At 40.2% G+C, this 18,067-nt stretch overlaps 1 protein-coding gene across 4 annotated transcripts in view; it reads left to right on the plus strand.

Annotated features, from left to right (window-relative positions):
• WIPF1 (WAS/WASL interacting protein family member 1) overlaps positions 1-18,067 on the plus strand; it is an 80,782-nt gene that overhangs the window by 21,940 nt on the left and 40,775 nt on the right. The window contains exon 1 of one of the 4 annotated variants that reach the window (XM_067549213.1): positions 7,620-8,087. The exons of the other annotated variants lie outside the window; for them this stretch is intronic. The gene's annotated coding sequence lies outside the window, so the exon portion shown is untranslated. Of the gene's footprint in view, positions 1-7,619; positions 8,088-18,067 lie in introns of those variants that run through there. 4 annotated transcript variants of the gene reach the window in all.

Genomic DNA, 18,067 nt, shown 5'->3' on the forward strand with positions numbered 1-18,067 from the left:
CGTCTACCCAAGCTGCAGCCACACCTCAGATTGCAATGTTGACATCCTCTGTGGTTCCCACTGGTGATAGCACTGTAGGAATTCTTTGCTAAAATGACCTACTATAGATAAATCCTAAGATGCTTCTCTCATATCCTCATCTGCTGTAAATTGGTGGAGCTCAGTGGCATGGCACTGGTTTACATTAGCTGAGCATCTGGCCTGTAGTTGCTGCTTCTCTGCTTACTTTTTATCTGGTCACAAGATTTTATTTTAATGTAAATCAAATTAAGCTTTCAGTAATCGCATGGGGAGGTTCAACATGAACAAAATTCATCAGACTCAGAATCGCAGTAACACATAGTTGAGGTAATATTTTAATCTATTTCAAGACTCCCCTTTTGGATTCTAGGATTCTAGACTATAGGGTCTGAGATAAAACAGAGCTCACTTCAGAATTCTAAATTTGTCCTTGGCAGCAATATTTACATTTTTATAATATTTCTTAAGCTTCTGTAGTCTTTTAGCTCTGAGACTTCATATTAATCCATCTCTCTTCCAAGAACCATTGCATCATGCTTGTTTTTAACTTGAGAAAAGAAGGTGATGGGAGACTTCTTTTATCATAGGAAACCATTAAGGAAATTAGGCTTTTTTGCAAAATGAAACAAGTTACTAAAATTTTTCATGCTACTTTCTGTGTGGAACCGATGATCTTAAAGATTTCAGTTGATGATTAGGATTGTGGCTGTTCAGTGTGCATGATCTTTAAATATTTTGTGACTTTAACTGAAGTGTCCAGTAAACCAGAATCTAGAGTTAACAGTATTTTGTCAAAAATAGAAATTATTCAACTTCACCAGAACTAAATTGATATTTGAAGCTGTTACTCATTCAGATGAGAAATAATACTCCAGTTGGAAATTGCCCTCTATTGGGACAACTTACTTAAGGATGTGGTGGATTCTCTATCACTTGATTTAAAAACTTCAAGACTGGATGTCTCTCTAAAATATATATACCCTAGCTCAACCAGAAGTTATGGGCTTGAGACAGAAATTACTTGGTGAAATTCTATGGCCTGTGTCACACAGGAAGTTGGACTAAATCAGTGATTCCCAAAATTTTTACTAAGAGAACCCACCAACTGCATTGTCTCTTTCCCCCTTTCCCCCCCCCCCCCAATTCACCCAAGGTCCAGATTCAGGGTGTGTGTGTGTGTGTGTGTGTGTGTGTGTGGGGGGGGGGGGGGGTGAACTAAATGCACAGACCAGTGTCCTTCTCTTCCTTGGCTACTGTCTGCCTCCTCACTTCCCCTGAATGGCACTGTGACCCCGTGAACCAGGTCGCAAACCCAGAGCAGGCAGCCAAGCCCATCCCTGTGGGACAGAAGCCGCTGGTGTGGGAGTGAGCTTGTTCTCCACTGCCCTTGCGCCTCCCAGGCCTCCCCTCTGCACCAGACCCATGACCCACCTAGAACCTTCCCTTTCCCCACTAGTGGGTCACAACTCTTTGTTTGGGAAACACTGCACTAAATCTGAACTATCCCTTATGGCCTTAAAAGCTTTGCCTCTATGAAGTTACACTAGCTCACAAATTCTAAGGGAATATCTAGAGGAGAATTTATGTAACTGGCTTCCTATATTTTTTAAAGTAAAACACTGGACTGAAGTATGAATATAAAATTTTGTTTTGTGATTTGAGAATTTGGAAAAGAAAAATATTTTAATCTTTTCTAGCTGAATGGTGGGTCTCCTGCCCTGAGGACAGTGGGAGTTCTGATTTTGTAAGGAATGCAGCATCCAAGTATGCAAACTACAGAAACTCTTGAGATCACATCATGTGGTTTCTGGAACGCATAATGGCTGCTAATAAGGAATTGCTGCTGCTGTACTAAACTTCTTTTAACATCCACCACCACCACAACCTAATGCAATATAGTCAAAAGGATAAGTAGCTAGCAGGCATGCCACTAGCAACCCAATATTTTAGAAAAATTTTGGACAGGTTCCATTCTAATGCTTCCCAGAGGGTGAGCATGGGACAAATTCTCATTTCATTTCCAGGGGTTTTATTCTAGTAACGACAGTGAAGTCAATGTAGTTAGATCCCTGATTTGCACTGGAATCAATGAGAGAAGTGTCAGGCCCTATATTTCTCCGTAATGCAAGTGGCCAGTTTTAGGTGGGCAAAAAATAATTTAAAAATATCTTCTTTGAAAAGAGACCAGGAAATAACTTTTTTTTTTTTTTTTTTTTTAATGCTGCTGGGTCACTAACTCCCAGTCTTTTGGAGCATGTCTTGCTCTCTGTTCAAGTGGAGAATACTGTATTTGGAAATGCTGCAGACTTAGAAATCAAATACTTTGTGGATACAAACAGACACCAGTTCAGTTTATTATAAGAAAAGTCCTTTTTCTGATTATTGAGGTGAGACTAAAATTCAGAGTTATCTAATCCAACACAGGATTTCCACAGATATCTAGAACTTTTGGCAACAATCGGTCATGTGATTCCTGTATTGTAAAGCCAAAAAAATTTACATAACTTCTTCAGGAGTTTACTGATATGCATGCTATTGCCTTTTCTTGGAGCCAGACAAGAAGCATTTCCAGATCACTGTTTGTCAGTTCAGCAACTGTTGCTCACTTAGGATAAGTGGAAAAACTTACAAGTTTCTTGATCTTTTCATGATACCAAGCAAAGTTTTAGCTATATGACTGGGCATCCTGTAAAACAGTGAAATTGGGCATCCAGTGTGCAGAAACTAGAAAATGTAGTCTGCTCTTTGCATATGCCTCTTAGTTGTTATAACTTTAGGTGCAAACCCCTAAAGAGCTTGAAGTTTATGTTGGAAAAGCATTCAAAAATCACTTATCTATAACTTTTTAAAAGCTCTCCGCATTAGGTTTTGTTGCAAGACTCCTCTTTCTGATGGTTTCACACAAGTCATAAATGGCATGAGAACACTTTTTTTTTTTTTTTTTTTTTTTTTTTTTTTTTTTTTTTTGGTGGTGTGGTGGTAGTTCTGTTCTTTGAAATGAGATCAGCAGAGAATGGTTGAGAACTATTTTTTGAAAGGAAGTTACCTGAAAATGTTTGGCCCTCAAAAATTTGGTTCATGTCTTTTTTTAAAAAAAAACTCAATTCACTCATCACTATACCATGCAAGAAACAGGAATATGTGCTTACATTTTATATTTGTGAAGGAGCCTCATGGGCATCCATTACATATTTAAATCTCACTACAAAGTCCCACTGATGCCAAGAGGATACCTAGTCTTATATCACACGTGCTCTAGTTCACCCCAATACCAAACTCCCACTGTTTACTAATCTACAGCCCCCCTCTGTGCAGATAATGAAGAAGAGGAAGTGGAAACAGCAGGGATTATAAACTATTGAGAAGTCCCAATTTTCATGCTTGAACATAACTCTCTCAGCATATATTGCCTACCATACGCCTGCTTTGAAGTTTGAACACCTCTCTATTTGTGTCCCAGTTCTTGATATTGGAAGATTATTGGTTTTTATTTTTTTTTAATATTTAACATTGAAGAGAACATGTCTTTCAAATATCTGTGTATATGCTGGCCTTTGAGTGTCAAAGCAAAGAAGTATGTTAAATTGTTAAGGTTGTTATTTAAGAATGGAAGTAGGAGATTATTTAGCCCCTACTATGAAATTGCTGTCCTTTTAAGAAACTCATTACAGGGTCATTGTAAAGATTTTTATATGGGGAAAATGCTGATCTTAAAAATGAAATAGCTTTAAAATATAGATAAGTGGCTTTGCAAGTGTTGAAACAATTTTCTTTCAGTGATTCAGATGTCAGTCCCAAATTGCTTCAGACAAGGGGATCAGATGAAGCATGTGGAAATCAAATATATCACTACTTACTATTCTGTTCTGATCATCCTCAAATGTCCATTCACATGCCACTATATGATTCTTTATTTATTTGTTAGCAGTTGCACATGCTGCAATATGCCTGCATTCATGTATGTCTTGCTTGTTAAAGTTGAGGACCAGTACAGACTCTTCCCGAGTAACACGTCAGTGAAATGTCTGTTGCCCAGTTATGGCTGTGATGGGTACATTAGAAATAGAAAATATTTCTCAATATTTCACTAATCAGTGTGTATGCAGACTGTCATGTTAGTTAAGGATATGTGGATTTCCACATAACAGATATGAATGGTCCAATTCTCTGAAGCAGGCACTAGATTTGGCTTATTTACCATGAGTAAACTCTGGGGCTTAGCATTCCCTATTTGTGTATATTGCATTGTCACAAAATACCCGCAGATATTTTCATAAACTAGTTGTTCGCTTGTTTCCAAGTCAGAAACCTCAAACATCCCATGATTTTCATTTTACACTCACGACCCATCTAGGACAATAAACGTATTGGTATAAATTATCACTACAGCTATGTGTACTAGCATCTTACAATAGCTAGTAATAATGGTTGATATACAGTACTGGTAGATATGCTAATCAGCTGCACGGTGACCTATGGCCCAAAGGCTCAATCAGCATGTCAAGTGTGCGGGTGTGGCAAAGCATTATAATATGATGTTGCAACCACAGTTCCTGGTGGCATATTACAGTCCTCTTTGCTGAAATACATCCACACCGTACTCCATTCGCTCCTAATAAGTGTGGTTTCTTTCAATTGTAAGTTATTGTTGAATCTTGTAATATCAATGAGGGAAAGATCATGACCAATTGTAAAAATCTACCCTTCCAAGTAACTTACTGTTTTGTTAGTGCACATACCACCCCTTCCTTGGTTATAGAGGTGCACAGCAGGAGGAACTTCAGATATGTCCTGCCCTCAAAAGACGAAGGGATAACTTTGTTTCATGGGATGTATAGAACACACCACATTAGTTACAAATGATTGGCTCACCACATCATGTAGTACTCCAAATCTGCTAGAGTACAGCTTCCACACTGCTGGCAGGGACAGACAGGACAATGAGAGTGGAGAAACAAATAGTTTGTCTGTGGGAGATGGGCATATTGGCCTTGAGATGCATGTTTCCTTCCATGTTTTGGAGAGCCGAGGACAGACCTGACAGACTGTAGCCTAAGGAACTAGCCTATAGTGGTGGCTCAGAGCGCCCAGAAACCCAGCAGATCCAGCTACGTGGGGGTACAGTGACTTCCCCAGCTGGCACAGGGCTGGCCATCTTCTGAGAACAAGGAAGGTAATGCTGGAGTGCTGCTGCACTCTGATGATCTCTGGCTGTGGCACAGCTCCTTGGGAAGAACTGTGGCCAGGGATAATTTTAAAGCAGCTCTGGGTTTGCTCTAAATTGTGCTGAGGACAGCCTGTCCCCCAGGAGATGGGGATCTAGAGCTCCTTTGTCCCCCTCAACTGCAGCAAGGAGAGAGCTCTGGCACAACTGAGGATCTAGCTTTCTATCGCTAGCTATGTTAAATGTGCCATTGTAAATGTAACCTTTTTCTTGTAATAAAAAAAAAATTGCTGCTTGTCAGCAATGACTGTTACTTTTGAAAAACTTCTAAAGGATCAGTTTAAGATGAAGATGAGTACAATGGAGTAGTGTGTTATGAACAAACATAGAGCAAGTTCCTGAACTCTTCAACTTCCCCTCACTCCTCTAGTGCTGAGGCATACATAGCAGAATGTCTCTGCATGCTCACCGAGAGAGATTATTTTAACTGAAGGCATTTCACAGTTCTCTAAATCATCTTCCAATGTAAGTAATACTATGGCCTTTATTGGATCATTTGGCCCCAGATTTTCAATGCAAGTAAGTGATTCTGCGAACATATGGCTGTGCATGCACAAACAGGCACATGTGGACCCAAAATGGAAATTCATGCACAAGTACCCATTTTGCACACAAGTGCCTATTTTTCTGTCACGTGTGCACAAACTTTTGAGTGTGGAGTTGTGCCCTCCTCTTGAAAAATATTATTCTCTCTGATTACATGGAGGATTGTTCACCCTAATTCAGCAGCCAAATTTTCTTAAGTTTTGAACTGGTGAATTGGTTTTGCTTTTCCAGTTGAAATGGATCAGCTTCATTCTGAACTCATCCTTTTACACCATAGCTTTTTATACCAGTGTTGGGCCAATTTAAAAGGGAAGCAGAATTTTCCCAGGGCTAGAAGAAGGCAGATCTGTTTTTGCTGATGACTCACTTTATGACAGGAGGCAAGTTACTTAACTTGTCAGTATCTCATTTTTTTCCCCTATCTGTAAAATGGGATTAATACTTCCCCATCTGTCGGGAAGTGTTTTGAAGTCTTCAGATGAAAGGCTTTTTGTGCAAGTAGGTGGACACAGCATCCGCGCATGAGGGCAGACAGTACAAAGAAGGAGAAATGCAATAGTTTTTCCAGGGACTGGGGAGGGGCCTATCATCTCCTTTAGTTTCCTTCCATATTCCAGAGATCTCTCGGCAGACAGAATAGATCTATTTAGAAATCCGTCTATTGTTTCCCCTTTTAGCCCGAACAGTTACCCAATATTTGGGGCCTTGTCAGGTTGTTTCTGCTAGGAGGAGAAAGTGATGAGATGAGTCAGGTATTTCTTTAATGCATTCTTCTTAATTTACAAAAATGTACAAAAAGTCGCTGGTTTTTCTGAACACAGTAGAAACAAACAGGAAGCAGTTTTCTCATCCAGAAATCCAAGTCTGCGTTCTCGGCAAGTACTGTGCCCAAACAAAGCTCACGCTGTTGGCTCCCTCCCAGGGCCACGCTCCCATTGCTTCTCTTTCTGTTTTTGTGCTTGCTTTCTGCTTCCTTTCACATACACCGACACATGCAGCTGCAAACCAATGCCCAAGCTCCTGTATTTGCAGTTAGTCTCTAGGGAAACTCCTCAGTCCACATGGCTTAGGTTTCTACTCAGGCCTTGCCATGCTGGCACTTGCCTTCTATTGCTTCAGCTATCAAAAAACAGAGGCATTTAATTGTTCCTTCAGTTAGCCTAAATGAAGGCTACTTAAGACACCCATCTGTTCTTACCAGGACTGTGATTGATGGTCGCCAGCATAATCATATTTTATTTCTCCTCTTTCCATGCCCTCTCTTCCATTTGTGATGGCAGCTTTTGATACTTTTTCTCTCAGAAATGTCTTAATGTCTCCTTCCATGATGCCGCTTAAGACTGAAATGCTCTTCCAAAATCCCCTTCTCAGGTCTCCATTCTTAACTTCAAATCACTCCTGAAAACGCACTTCTACATCACTGAGTAACCATGTAATCATATTTCTGTAACCCATGACCTTCACCATCCCTCTCCTACCCAAGTCCCAACTTGTTTTTCAAGTCTATCATTAGATAGAGTTACTTTGGATGTACACTGTTGTAAAGGAGAGGAGAGTTTGGCCCTATATCTTCAAAGCACTTTCCAAGCATTAAATAATTACTCATTACAGCACCCCTGTGAAATAAGTACTCTCTCATTTTTGCCATATAATTATAAAATAAATCTATTAGAATATAAATATTATACTTACATTTCAGGATACAGAGCAGTATAAACAAGTCATTGTCTATGAAATTTTAGTTTGTACTGACTTTGCTAGTGCTTTTTACGTTGCCTGTAGTAAAACTAGGCAAATGTCCCCTGGAAGACCTCCGAGTACCCCCAGTGGTATATGTGCTCCTGGTTGAGAACCACTGTGCTACTGCATCAGTGCAAATCTACCTAATTACTGCCTGATAAGGCCATTCATGCTTCCTTTATTATTATTTTTTTTAAAGCGCTAGATAATGATATTGTAACAGCATCATAATAGTCAAAGTGCAGCATTAATACTAATGAGCAGCGTACAGTGATCCATTCAGTCCTTTGGGAGCAGCCCCCTAAAAATGTACTGGGTGTCTTTCTGGCCATGCAGAAATGTTTGAATTGTTCATCTTGCCATAGTGGTTACAGCATGTTTGTGTTTTACATTACTTAAATGAAAACAAGTAGTTTTTCATATGCTTCTGTCCAGTAAGTGAGGCAAGGTGTGGTGAGGAAGTGTGATGTCACATGCAGCTTTACAGGAAATAAGTTAGAAGATATTTAGGGGAACTTCAGAATTTGGTGATTTCCAACGGATTAAAACAACACAGGTTAGTCTTTCTGAAATGGCTGTTTCTATCCACTCCAAAGATGTTACCTGCATTTTTATAGGTCCCTTTTAGCAATTATTTGATTAGGAAGGCTTTAGCATGACACTTGTGTTGGTAGCTGTTTGTAAGTATGAGCTATTGAACAAACATGGAGGCATTATGAGTATGAAAAAGTAGCATTTAGCATGGTTTGTTGCATTGTGATGGTGTAGACTTGAATTGTTTAAAATATGAATTTTATTAAAACAAATTTTCACTGTGAAAACACTTCTACTGTGTTTTTGTTGTAGTTTTTTTAGCTTCTTTATATTTCTTGTAATGAACAAAGGAATCAGTTTTATAAAGCTAAAGTTCAGGTGCTAATAAATACGGTAAAGTGCTTTTTAAAAGGTAGGTAGAAGTTGTCAGCTAGTGTAAGAAATTTTGGCTGATACTAAGTGAAGAAAATCTACAGTTCCTTCTCTTCTTTTCATGTACATAAATTCTTGTTGTTCATTAGTCCAAGATACTTATTTTTTCTTCTCTCCATTCTGCCCTTCCTTCTCCCCTCTCCTCCCCCTCCCCAAGATTCCCAGTGGAGATTCTGTCTCAATTTTTCATCTACTTTGAGTTTCTTGTGCTTGGAAATTTCTAAGTGTCTGAAATGAAACTGAACCAATGTCTTTCATGTTCCACTTGGAATGCAAAGGGACTGAATGAGATCTTCATTTTTAAATTTCCAGACCAAATATTTCTGTTTAAGGGGTAAAAAGACGTATACAATTTTAAACATTACTAGAACGTTGTCATTTTAAAAAATGAAAAAGTTTGAAAGTCAGAAAATTCAGTGTGAAAGTTAAAAATAAAACAAGGCAGGAAATGAAATGTTGTACTAGTACTTAAAAAAAAAAATGTAAGCAGAGAGCCTGGAAATGAAGCTAGTGACTTAACTTTAACTGAGTAACTGCATTCTTAAGCTCGTTTATCCTCCACTTAATAATGGGACAATTCTGGTAATGTGCCATGAAAGAAACGTGTCTTTTTGTGTGCATGAATTTCAAAAGTATGATCTCTGAAGTATAACGAGACTAACCCTGTGTCCAGTATTGTGTGGAGATGTTGTCGCCCATGCCCTGTTCAGGAAAGCTAGCGGAAGGTCTTTCTTCAAACTTTGCACTGGCGGGTGTGTTTTCTCTGAGTTAGGGGGCGTTTGTAGCCTCTAGATGAAATTGGATGTGGGGTTTGATGGTTGGGGGTCAAGGGGAAGTGTAAGAGTAAAGATTGAAACTTACACTGAGTGTTTAACACCTGTTTCTGTTCCCAGCATCATTAAGGACTGATTTTCTTGAAAAAAATATTTGTGTTCATTCCTTTTTAAAAAAATCATATTTCCCTATGTACTTCCATATGAGCTGAGTTCCCTCACCTCAGTCCTAAGGTCAGTGTTAAAAACATCAGTATAATAATCACTGAGCAGCATGTCAAGGACCACACTCTTTCTTGCATGGTCATGCAAGACTGTCCTCCCGCTTGCCCTTGGATATCAACACAAGTGCCTCCCACAATGGCTGTTTCTGTGTTGCTGATGTTCCTCCTCATCCTAGCAGTATATTGAAGCTTCTTGCATAGGTCTACATGGAGCTTTGAAACTCTGCAGGGCAGAAGTTCCTACAGATACAGCTTGTATCAACCCTAACTTTAGTGACCCTCTTCAGTCCTGCAGAGTTTATAAACCCAGAAGGCTGCAAGAGCTGTGAGATCCAGGTCCAGGGAGTTTGAGGAGTTTTTAAGCTTTTGTTAAAAAAGCTCTTAGCCCTAGCTGAGTTTCTGTGATCCTGCAGAACTCACAAACTTTGCAAGCTACCCAAATGAGAATCTCGTCTCCAGTGGAGTGCATAATCTTTACCAGGACCCTGTGGACTCTCTAAAACCCAGGTATTTCTCATAGGCTCACCAATAACATTAAATGAACACCCCAAATCTTCCACACACAAAAAGGCACCACTCTTCATTGAGGACCATGGAATAAGGTGAATGGTGACATTTCTTTGAATTATAATCTCACCCAAAAAGATAAAAAACCTCTCTTTAAAAATGAAAACCTTGATTATTTTTCAAGTGCCTTGTCATGTTACCGACCAGACTTTGCCAAAACTTCTGACACAGGACTAATCACAAGACATTGAAGGTAGATTGGTGTAGCAAAAGGAGGGGTAGAAACTGGGGCATGTAATGGAAACTTAATCACAGTATAAAACTATAAAGAAGTTATCTTCTCTCCAGGGTAGCTATTGAGTGAGTTTCATGTGATTGCCCTACTCTTAATTGTTTTAATATTGCATCCTGAAGGGAAATAGTAAACAAAAGTAAAACAGTTTTCCATCTTCAGTCTATTTTGTGTTTTACTTAATGCCCCAGCTCCTGGAATCATGTAAATACTGAGAATTTCAGCTTTCTGGGGAAGTAGGTGGGGAAGTACAAAATGTAAGATTCTAGCCATCATGGACACGGAGACATGAAGCCAAAAAGGCAAATAAAAGACCAAAAAGTTGGTGTTTAAGTCAGCCTCATGATTTTTGAATGCATGGGGTTGGCAATACTAGAAAAAGTTAAAATAAAATGTTTAGTCCATAGAACTAGTGACGTGCATGGTGTGTATTCTGTTTGTCAGGGACCATAGGTTTGGCCTGGCTGGGAACTTTTATTTCTGTGCAGTCCTTGGCAGTAGGCACATCAATGACTGGCAGGTTTTTTGTTAAATATGATACAAATGTGATTAAATCATGAGTTCTTCCCATCACAATGGCTCTTCCTTCTTCATGCTCCCTCTGCCATGTTCCTTTTGTATTCTATGTGAGGTTTAGGCCTTGTCTACATGGAGAGCTGCACCAGTTTAACTGAAGGTGTGACTCTAAAATGATTTAGTTAAAACAGTGCAAAGCCCTATGTGGACATTGTTTCAGTTTCATAGTGGTTTAGCGTAAATCAGTTAGTAATTGGTGTAAACTAAACCTTAAGCCAAAATAAGTGTGTCCACAAAGGGATTTGCATCAGATATTTAAATCAGTTTAAAAATGAATTTTAAGTAAAGTTGCTGCAAGTTTCTCATGTAGTCAAGGCCTGAGTTTTATTCTGCCAGCAAGAGCAAGCACCAATGACCAGAACAACTGGAAGAAGTACAAAGAAGAGGAGCTAGGGAATCAGAACAGTAGGCAAAAACAAATAAAGGGGTGGAGGGAATTTTCTATAAAAGGGTCTGCTGTGCCAGTCTGTTATACTAATTAAAAAAAGGCGGAAGCATATTCATTTTTTCAAACTAGTTAAAAGTGCTGCAAAAAAGAGAACAAAAAAGGGTACAGACTAAACAGAAGGAAATAAAAAATGGATGTGGAGGGGAAGAAAGAAACCAAAAACAAAATATAAAAATGGAACCAGATGTGTGTGTTACATCTAAGGGTATTATTTGGTCCTTAGCTTGTAGGGTAGAGAATTTGATTTATTTGTATTACTATCTATGTTTTGGATGTATTCTCCAGGGCAGAAAGCACACAACTCTAAGTTAGGTAGTTTAAGAGGGCACTGCCAATAATGTTTAAGAAATATCACATTTAGAAATGTGCTGAATTCCCCCCCCCCCAAAAGGAGGAACAGAAGTGTTCAGCACAACACTTGTTCACTCACCAGCTCCTGCTCTATGTGAATTCAGCTTGCACTGTGCTAGTGCTGTCACAGCCATCACAGAACCCATTACTGTGGCACAAAGCTGTCCCATCCGACAGGGTCGAATGAGTGAACAAAAATGCACAGCACTGTAACCAATCTGTATCTGAACACGATAGGCTAGTGTCAGAGACAAGAGCAATGTTCCACTGCGGCTTTCACTTGGCTAGCATACTTCACACAGGGACTTCGTTTGGCACATGATCTGGACACTTTGACCTAAAAAAAACAGGTAAGTTTTGTAAGTCATTAACCCTACCCAGAAGGGCATTCACTACGCTATTCCAAAATAACTGAGTTTTAAAAAGAATATTTTCAGGTAAATTTTAAAGCTCTTTCATTGCCTATAATAATGTGCCCCATCTGCTGAGGTGGCCAATGGTATTCTTTGCCTGTTGTGGTGTGTGCTGTACTTCCCTCACATGCCTTGGCCCCCTCCCCCCATTCAAATTCAAGTTCTGCAAATCATTTCTGTAATTGGTTGTTCAATGCGGCTGAAGGGTGTGGGGGTTGGTTTCAGCTTTTGCATGCATTTTTCCATATTACACTTCATTAAGCATGTTTATTATGAAGTTATTCACTGAGTCTTGGTTCCTTCAGGGGGGCAACTGCAGATGGACCATTCAGTCTCCTCCGAACATGCCCTTGCACACATACTTGTTGGAACTCATTCTGCTTTCACTCACATTGATTTTTTACACTGATGTAAGTCCACTGACAGACTTACATTCACATGGGAACAAAATCAAGTCGGTTGTCTATTAGAGACAGGTATTGCCTCTGGATACTGGGTGCTCACATAGCTTCTCTGTGTCTTCACCAATTTGCCCAAAGAAAAGAGGCAGCATCCTCTTGGCACAACTACCAGATTTTCATGCACAAATTCCCACTCCCATGAGCAAATGCACGTTCTCTTTTCCTGCGGCATAAATAGATGCGTGTACAAGTTCAGAGGCCTCTGATAATTTGGCCCTCTGTAGATACTAGCTCCATGCTTTTGTTTTACCCTTAGTTACAACATGACATTTCCAAAGTTAACTTCACTCAGTGTATTTTTTTACACTCAACTTGATGGCATTTCTCTGTTTGTTTCAATGGTGGGGGAAAGAGGAGATTCGAATCCTTTGATATAGGGAGAAGGGGTGAATGGAAATGCATATGTCCCCTTGCATGGTGGGGGGAGAATGGGAGACACTGATTATCGGGGGAAGAGGTGAATGGGGATGCATATGCCTCCCGGCAAGGTGGGGGGAGAATGGGAGACCCTGATATCAGGGGGAAAGGGTGAATGGGGGTGCACACAGAACTCTTGGTATGTGTGGGAGGCTCGGGAATTATGGCATAGGGGTACACAGAGCCCATGGCATGGGGAGACTATGGAAAGGGTTGCAGAGAGTCCTTGAAAAATAGAGGGGTATGGTAGGATGGTGCAGAGGGATGCGAAGTGACCCTGATGTGTGCAATGAGTTCAGATACATAAACAATGAAGTGTGTGTGACTTGTTAGTAATTACTTTTTTTAGAAGGTTCCTGATTGCAAATGAATGGCAAGGGTTTTCCTGGGAAAGAATTAATGGTGATGTTGGCAGGTTGTTTGAAATCCCTCTGATGTGGCAGTTTTCTTTCCTGATGCCACAGGAATGATTTAAATGATGGCTGTTCCTAGGTTAAGTGTATCAGATCCTGTGCCAGACCCACAAGCAAATTGGCACGCACAATATGTTTTTCCAAAGTTAACTACATCTTAGAGCTATAAGATTGTATCGGCAGGTCAGGAGCTAACAGAAAGGTTTGCTTTGACCAAACATCATGAATTTCTACTTGTCCTAACTCCTGGATTTTTATAAAGAATAATTTGGCAAGTTTGCATATTTGGAGCCAGAACAGTAACTGTACTGTGAAGCTAAATATGAAGATGGGATTTTTTATTTATTTATTTATTTATTTTTGCTAAAGAAGAACCTTCTTCTCCAGTTTAGTGTTTCAGTAGTATCCAGGAGTATCCAGCTCAATGGACTGAGGTAAAGTTTAATGGACTGTGATATGCCGGAGGTCAGACTAGATGACCTAATTGTGCCTTCTGGCTATAAACTCTATACAGATTCACAACTGGTGGACTAGCTTAGCTTGGTGTAAAGGTGGTGCATTCTTTCCACGGGTCTTTACCAATAAATACAACCATCAGCAAGTATCCGTTTTCAAATTCATTTTGAATATGTGGTAGTGAGAGCTGGGCATTATTCCAAGGATCCACAAATATATTGAAAGGGGAAATTTTAGGTATTTCCTCCTCCTTTTGTGTCCTTAATTCACCCTTTTACTGGAAAGATGGCAAGGATTTAGGCTGTGTCTAGAGACCTTACAGCGGCACAGCTGTACCACTGCTGATGCGCCTCTGTAAGGCTTCCTGTGTAGTCTCTTTATGCCGACAGGAGAGAGCTCTCCCGCCAGCATAATTAAACCACAAGTGGCGGTAGCTATGTCAGCAGGAGAGCGTCTCCCGCCAACGTAGCGCTGTCCACACCAGTACTTCTTTCGGTAAAACTTATGTTGGTGAAGGGTGTAGGGTTTTTTCACAACCCTGACCAAGAAAAGTGCTAGTGTAGACATAGCTTGAATATGATTCCTTGTTGAGCCAACCTGCTCTCAGAAGGGTGCCATATCCCACTCTACTGCTACAGCTTTTCCTTGATTTGAGATGCCTTCATAGATTCCAAGGCCAGAAGGAACAATTGTGATGATCTAGTCAGTGTGACTTCCTGTATAATACAGGCCATAGAATTTCCCCAAAATAATTCCTAGAGCAGACCTTTAGAAAAAACATCCAACGACAAAGATTTAAGATTTTGTCAGTGATGTTTGGGATTTTTATTCTCCATGGTCATGTTGGAGCCCTGTGTTTGTAAGGCCCACCAAACTCAGGCTTTTAGCAGCCTTTTTGCTTTACTTTGGCAGGAAAGTCACTGTCTGAAGGGCAGAGATGATGAACAAGTTCTTGGAAAGAGATAGAAAAGAGAGCACATTTGTAAGTTTGTATGGCTACAGCTGTTTATTGTGAAGTACCAGGTCAATGTGTCCAAGCTTGTTCATTCGGGAAACTGCATGTTTTAAAAAGAACACTTGCATTTCTCCCCAATTAGTGGCAGTGTGTGCTGTAAAGGGCAGTTTTTAATGCAATATATTGAGGGAGGAATAATGCTGATACACTGTCTCACACTGGTCCCATTCCAACTTCACATTATATGGCTAATTGCAGGGTCTCTATTGACAGCTTACTTTGACATTGCTCAAGCTACTAAAGAAAGCTGATGGATTTATTTTTAAAGTGTGGGGAAACAGCAACTTTTATATGTCTAGAAAGGCAATGAGAACTTTCAAATGTATGGTACAGCAGTATATTCAATGCTAAAATATTTCAGGCAGTGTAACTGACATGTTATTGCTAGGTTCCTCCTGCAGATTTGACTCTGCTAGTTTTGTGAAGTCATCAGATGAACTGGGTTTGTTTTGTTATGCACTGGGACTGGGTATGGAGGTACTGTCCATTACCAGCATGCAGAGGGTTAACTCTAGGTCTTTGCTAAACACAGATGTTCATAGGAAGGTAACAAGGCAGGCCTGGAAATTGCAAGCCAGGAAACCGCAAGCCACTCCATTTCCACAGAAGGAGAGCAAGCAATTCCATAGGTGTAGCTGTTCAGGAGCCAGAGGCAGCAGTTAATTCTATGCCGTGAGCTTGGACCCTGGCAGGAGGGCTAAGATCTACACTGAATTTCTGGCTGTGTGAAACCAGTTTTTGTTATAAATAGGGCTTCCTGAAGAATACCAAGTTAAGGAGGAACACAGGTGGCTTGAAGTGCTGTGGTGTAAGTGGATGGGATCTTTTTCACCTTTGCCTACAGTAGCCTTTTTTCCTCTACAGTTTCTCACCGTTGCTATTATTATTGCAGTTATAAAATGGATTAGATGAGCAGCATCTTGCCTACTCTGTGCTAATGAAGTATTACACAGTGTTAGCAATAGCAGAAAATCTTAAAGAAAAGTTAATGTAGATGCAGCCTGTGAGTCATTTTGGCTGATAAAAAGCACCTTGACAAATTCAATAATTGCAAAGTCCAAGTCTTGTGAGGTTTTTGAAAGATCACTGCCCTCCTGGGCTACAGTCTTAAGGTAACATTTGCTTTCATGAGAACAATGCTTCCTTGGGTCATGACTGAGCAAAGGACCACAAAACTGCCCCCTCCAAGCTGACCCCAGACATACAAATGCAGAGATGGATTTGGGTGTCTGGGGTTCCTCCATCCCTCTTGAAGGTTTTGGGGTTCAGTTTTGAGGTGAGTCTTCATGTATATACTCCAGAGATTTGAGGAACCAGGCTTCAGTCCTCCATATTCCAGACTTGATTTCCAAACTCATTTAAACTAAATCCAGTTTAGCTTTGTCCATGCTATCCAGTCAAACAATCTTTAACCAGAGTTAATCTGTGCGGGCTTCAAACTACATTTTAAATGTGCTGAGCAAATCTGGGACCCAACACCGCCTTGCCACTGGTTGCCATTTCCATTATAAGGAGGAAATTAAAGGGGAAATTAGCTGTCATTCCCAGAGTTCTTGCAGGGTAGGGACTACAACACAAAGCATTCCAGAGTCAATCTGTAATACTCTCTTTTTTGTGAGGGCGAGGGCATTTTTCTTTATGCTATTGAATTCTGATGTGTTGGTGATGATTGAGACGTTAAACAATGGTCAGGAAATTCAGTGATGTTTCCCTCACTATTTGTAAGGCCTCTTCCTTGAGCATATAAAATACTTTGCATAGGTTTTCAGATGTACATTTAAGAGCATATAACATACTACAGTATATTCAGCTGAGTGTTTGCATGTGAATTCATGTGTGTTGTGGTTCTGTCTCCTTCAGAGTGTGCAAAATTATGGCGTGAATCTGTAATGAAAGTGCCTTCTCAACCATGCAGAAATTAGTGTTGCGACAGGAGCATTATAATGAATTTTCACATTTCCAGTTCATTTTTCGTGCAGCTTGTGAAGTTGATTTTGATTTAGTGAACCTTTTAGGGTGCATCTATGTTGCAGCTGGGAGCGAGTCTCCTAGCCTGGGTAGGCTTACGAGCCCAGGCTGGAACGTCCACATCACTATTTTTAGTGAGCTAGCTCAAGCCCTGTTAGCACAACTTTGTCTGTCCAGGCTGGAATGCTCACCCCCCAGCTGCGGTGTAGATATCCTTACGGATGGGTCCTGCATTTCTGAGAGACCACCTCTCTTTCCCTCTTTATACCAGCAGCTGAGATCATGTGGGATGCTCAAGTTGATGAACCATAGATTTACACACCTGCTGAGCCTAGATGCTGGATCTTCTTTCCTTCTTGGGTCTGGCAGAACCTGTGTTGACCAGCCCTTCCCAGCATGCTGTAGGCCCCCCAGTTTATGGAGGTCTATGATTCAACATTCTCTCCAGCTTCCAACAATCTTCATTCACTAGTCAAATACTTCTCTGATGCAGCTGCAGAAAACTACTTCTGAAATGAACTGTGCTATGAACTGGAGCCGGAAGTGTGCACTTCTGTAACCTCAGCATGGGAAGGTCTCTCTTGATATTCTTGCTGTGCCTTAACTAGTACATTTGATGTTCAGACATTTGGGCCCCCTGCTTTACTCATGTGTATGTCTTGGGTACAATGGTACCCAATTCATCTAATTAAAAACTGGCCTGCCACCTTGTATCATCTATCAAAAATTCAGATAGGCAGGCTGGCTGATGCTGCCAGTGTTCTGGGTTCTGTAAGAAAGGCCTCTACTGTATCAGCAATGCCATATTATGTGAGAGAAGAGAACTGTATTCAAGCTCCTTCTGCGAAGACAAACCCTTGAAAATGGTGCTTTAAAATTTAAAATTTGAGTTTGGGCACTTTAAGTTAAACTCCCCAAGTTAAAAAAAATTGGCCTGGATCTATAGGTGAATGTGCTAACTGTTTCTTGAAGAAAATGATTGAATTCTGTAGACTTCACACATGCACATAGCAGGAATAGAATACAATATCTCTCCATACATAGAATGGGAGCTTTAATTTGGTCAATCAAGTTGACAGTGCGATTTTTTTTTTTTAAACTTCCATCTTATTAGTGTTGCTATGAACTGAAGAGGAAGCACTTGTTTAATAGAAAATTAAAAAGCACCGCATAAAACTGATCCAAAACAGAGACTACTTGGTTATCTGGTGCAGAAATAAGGGGAGGAACATAGTTCTGGTGTGTGTCTTTTTATT

The sequence above is a fragment of the Emydura macquarii genome, unplaced genomic scaffold, assembly GCF_026122565.2.
Source record: "Emydura macquarii macquarii isolate MOO-44397 ecotype Brisbane River unplaced genomic scaffold, CSIRO-AGI_Emac_v2 contig_1253, whole genome shotgun sequence".
NCBI classification, from domain to species: Eukaryota; Metazoa; Chordata; order Testudines; family Chelidae; genus Emydura; species Emydura macquarii.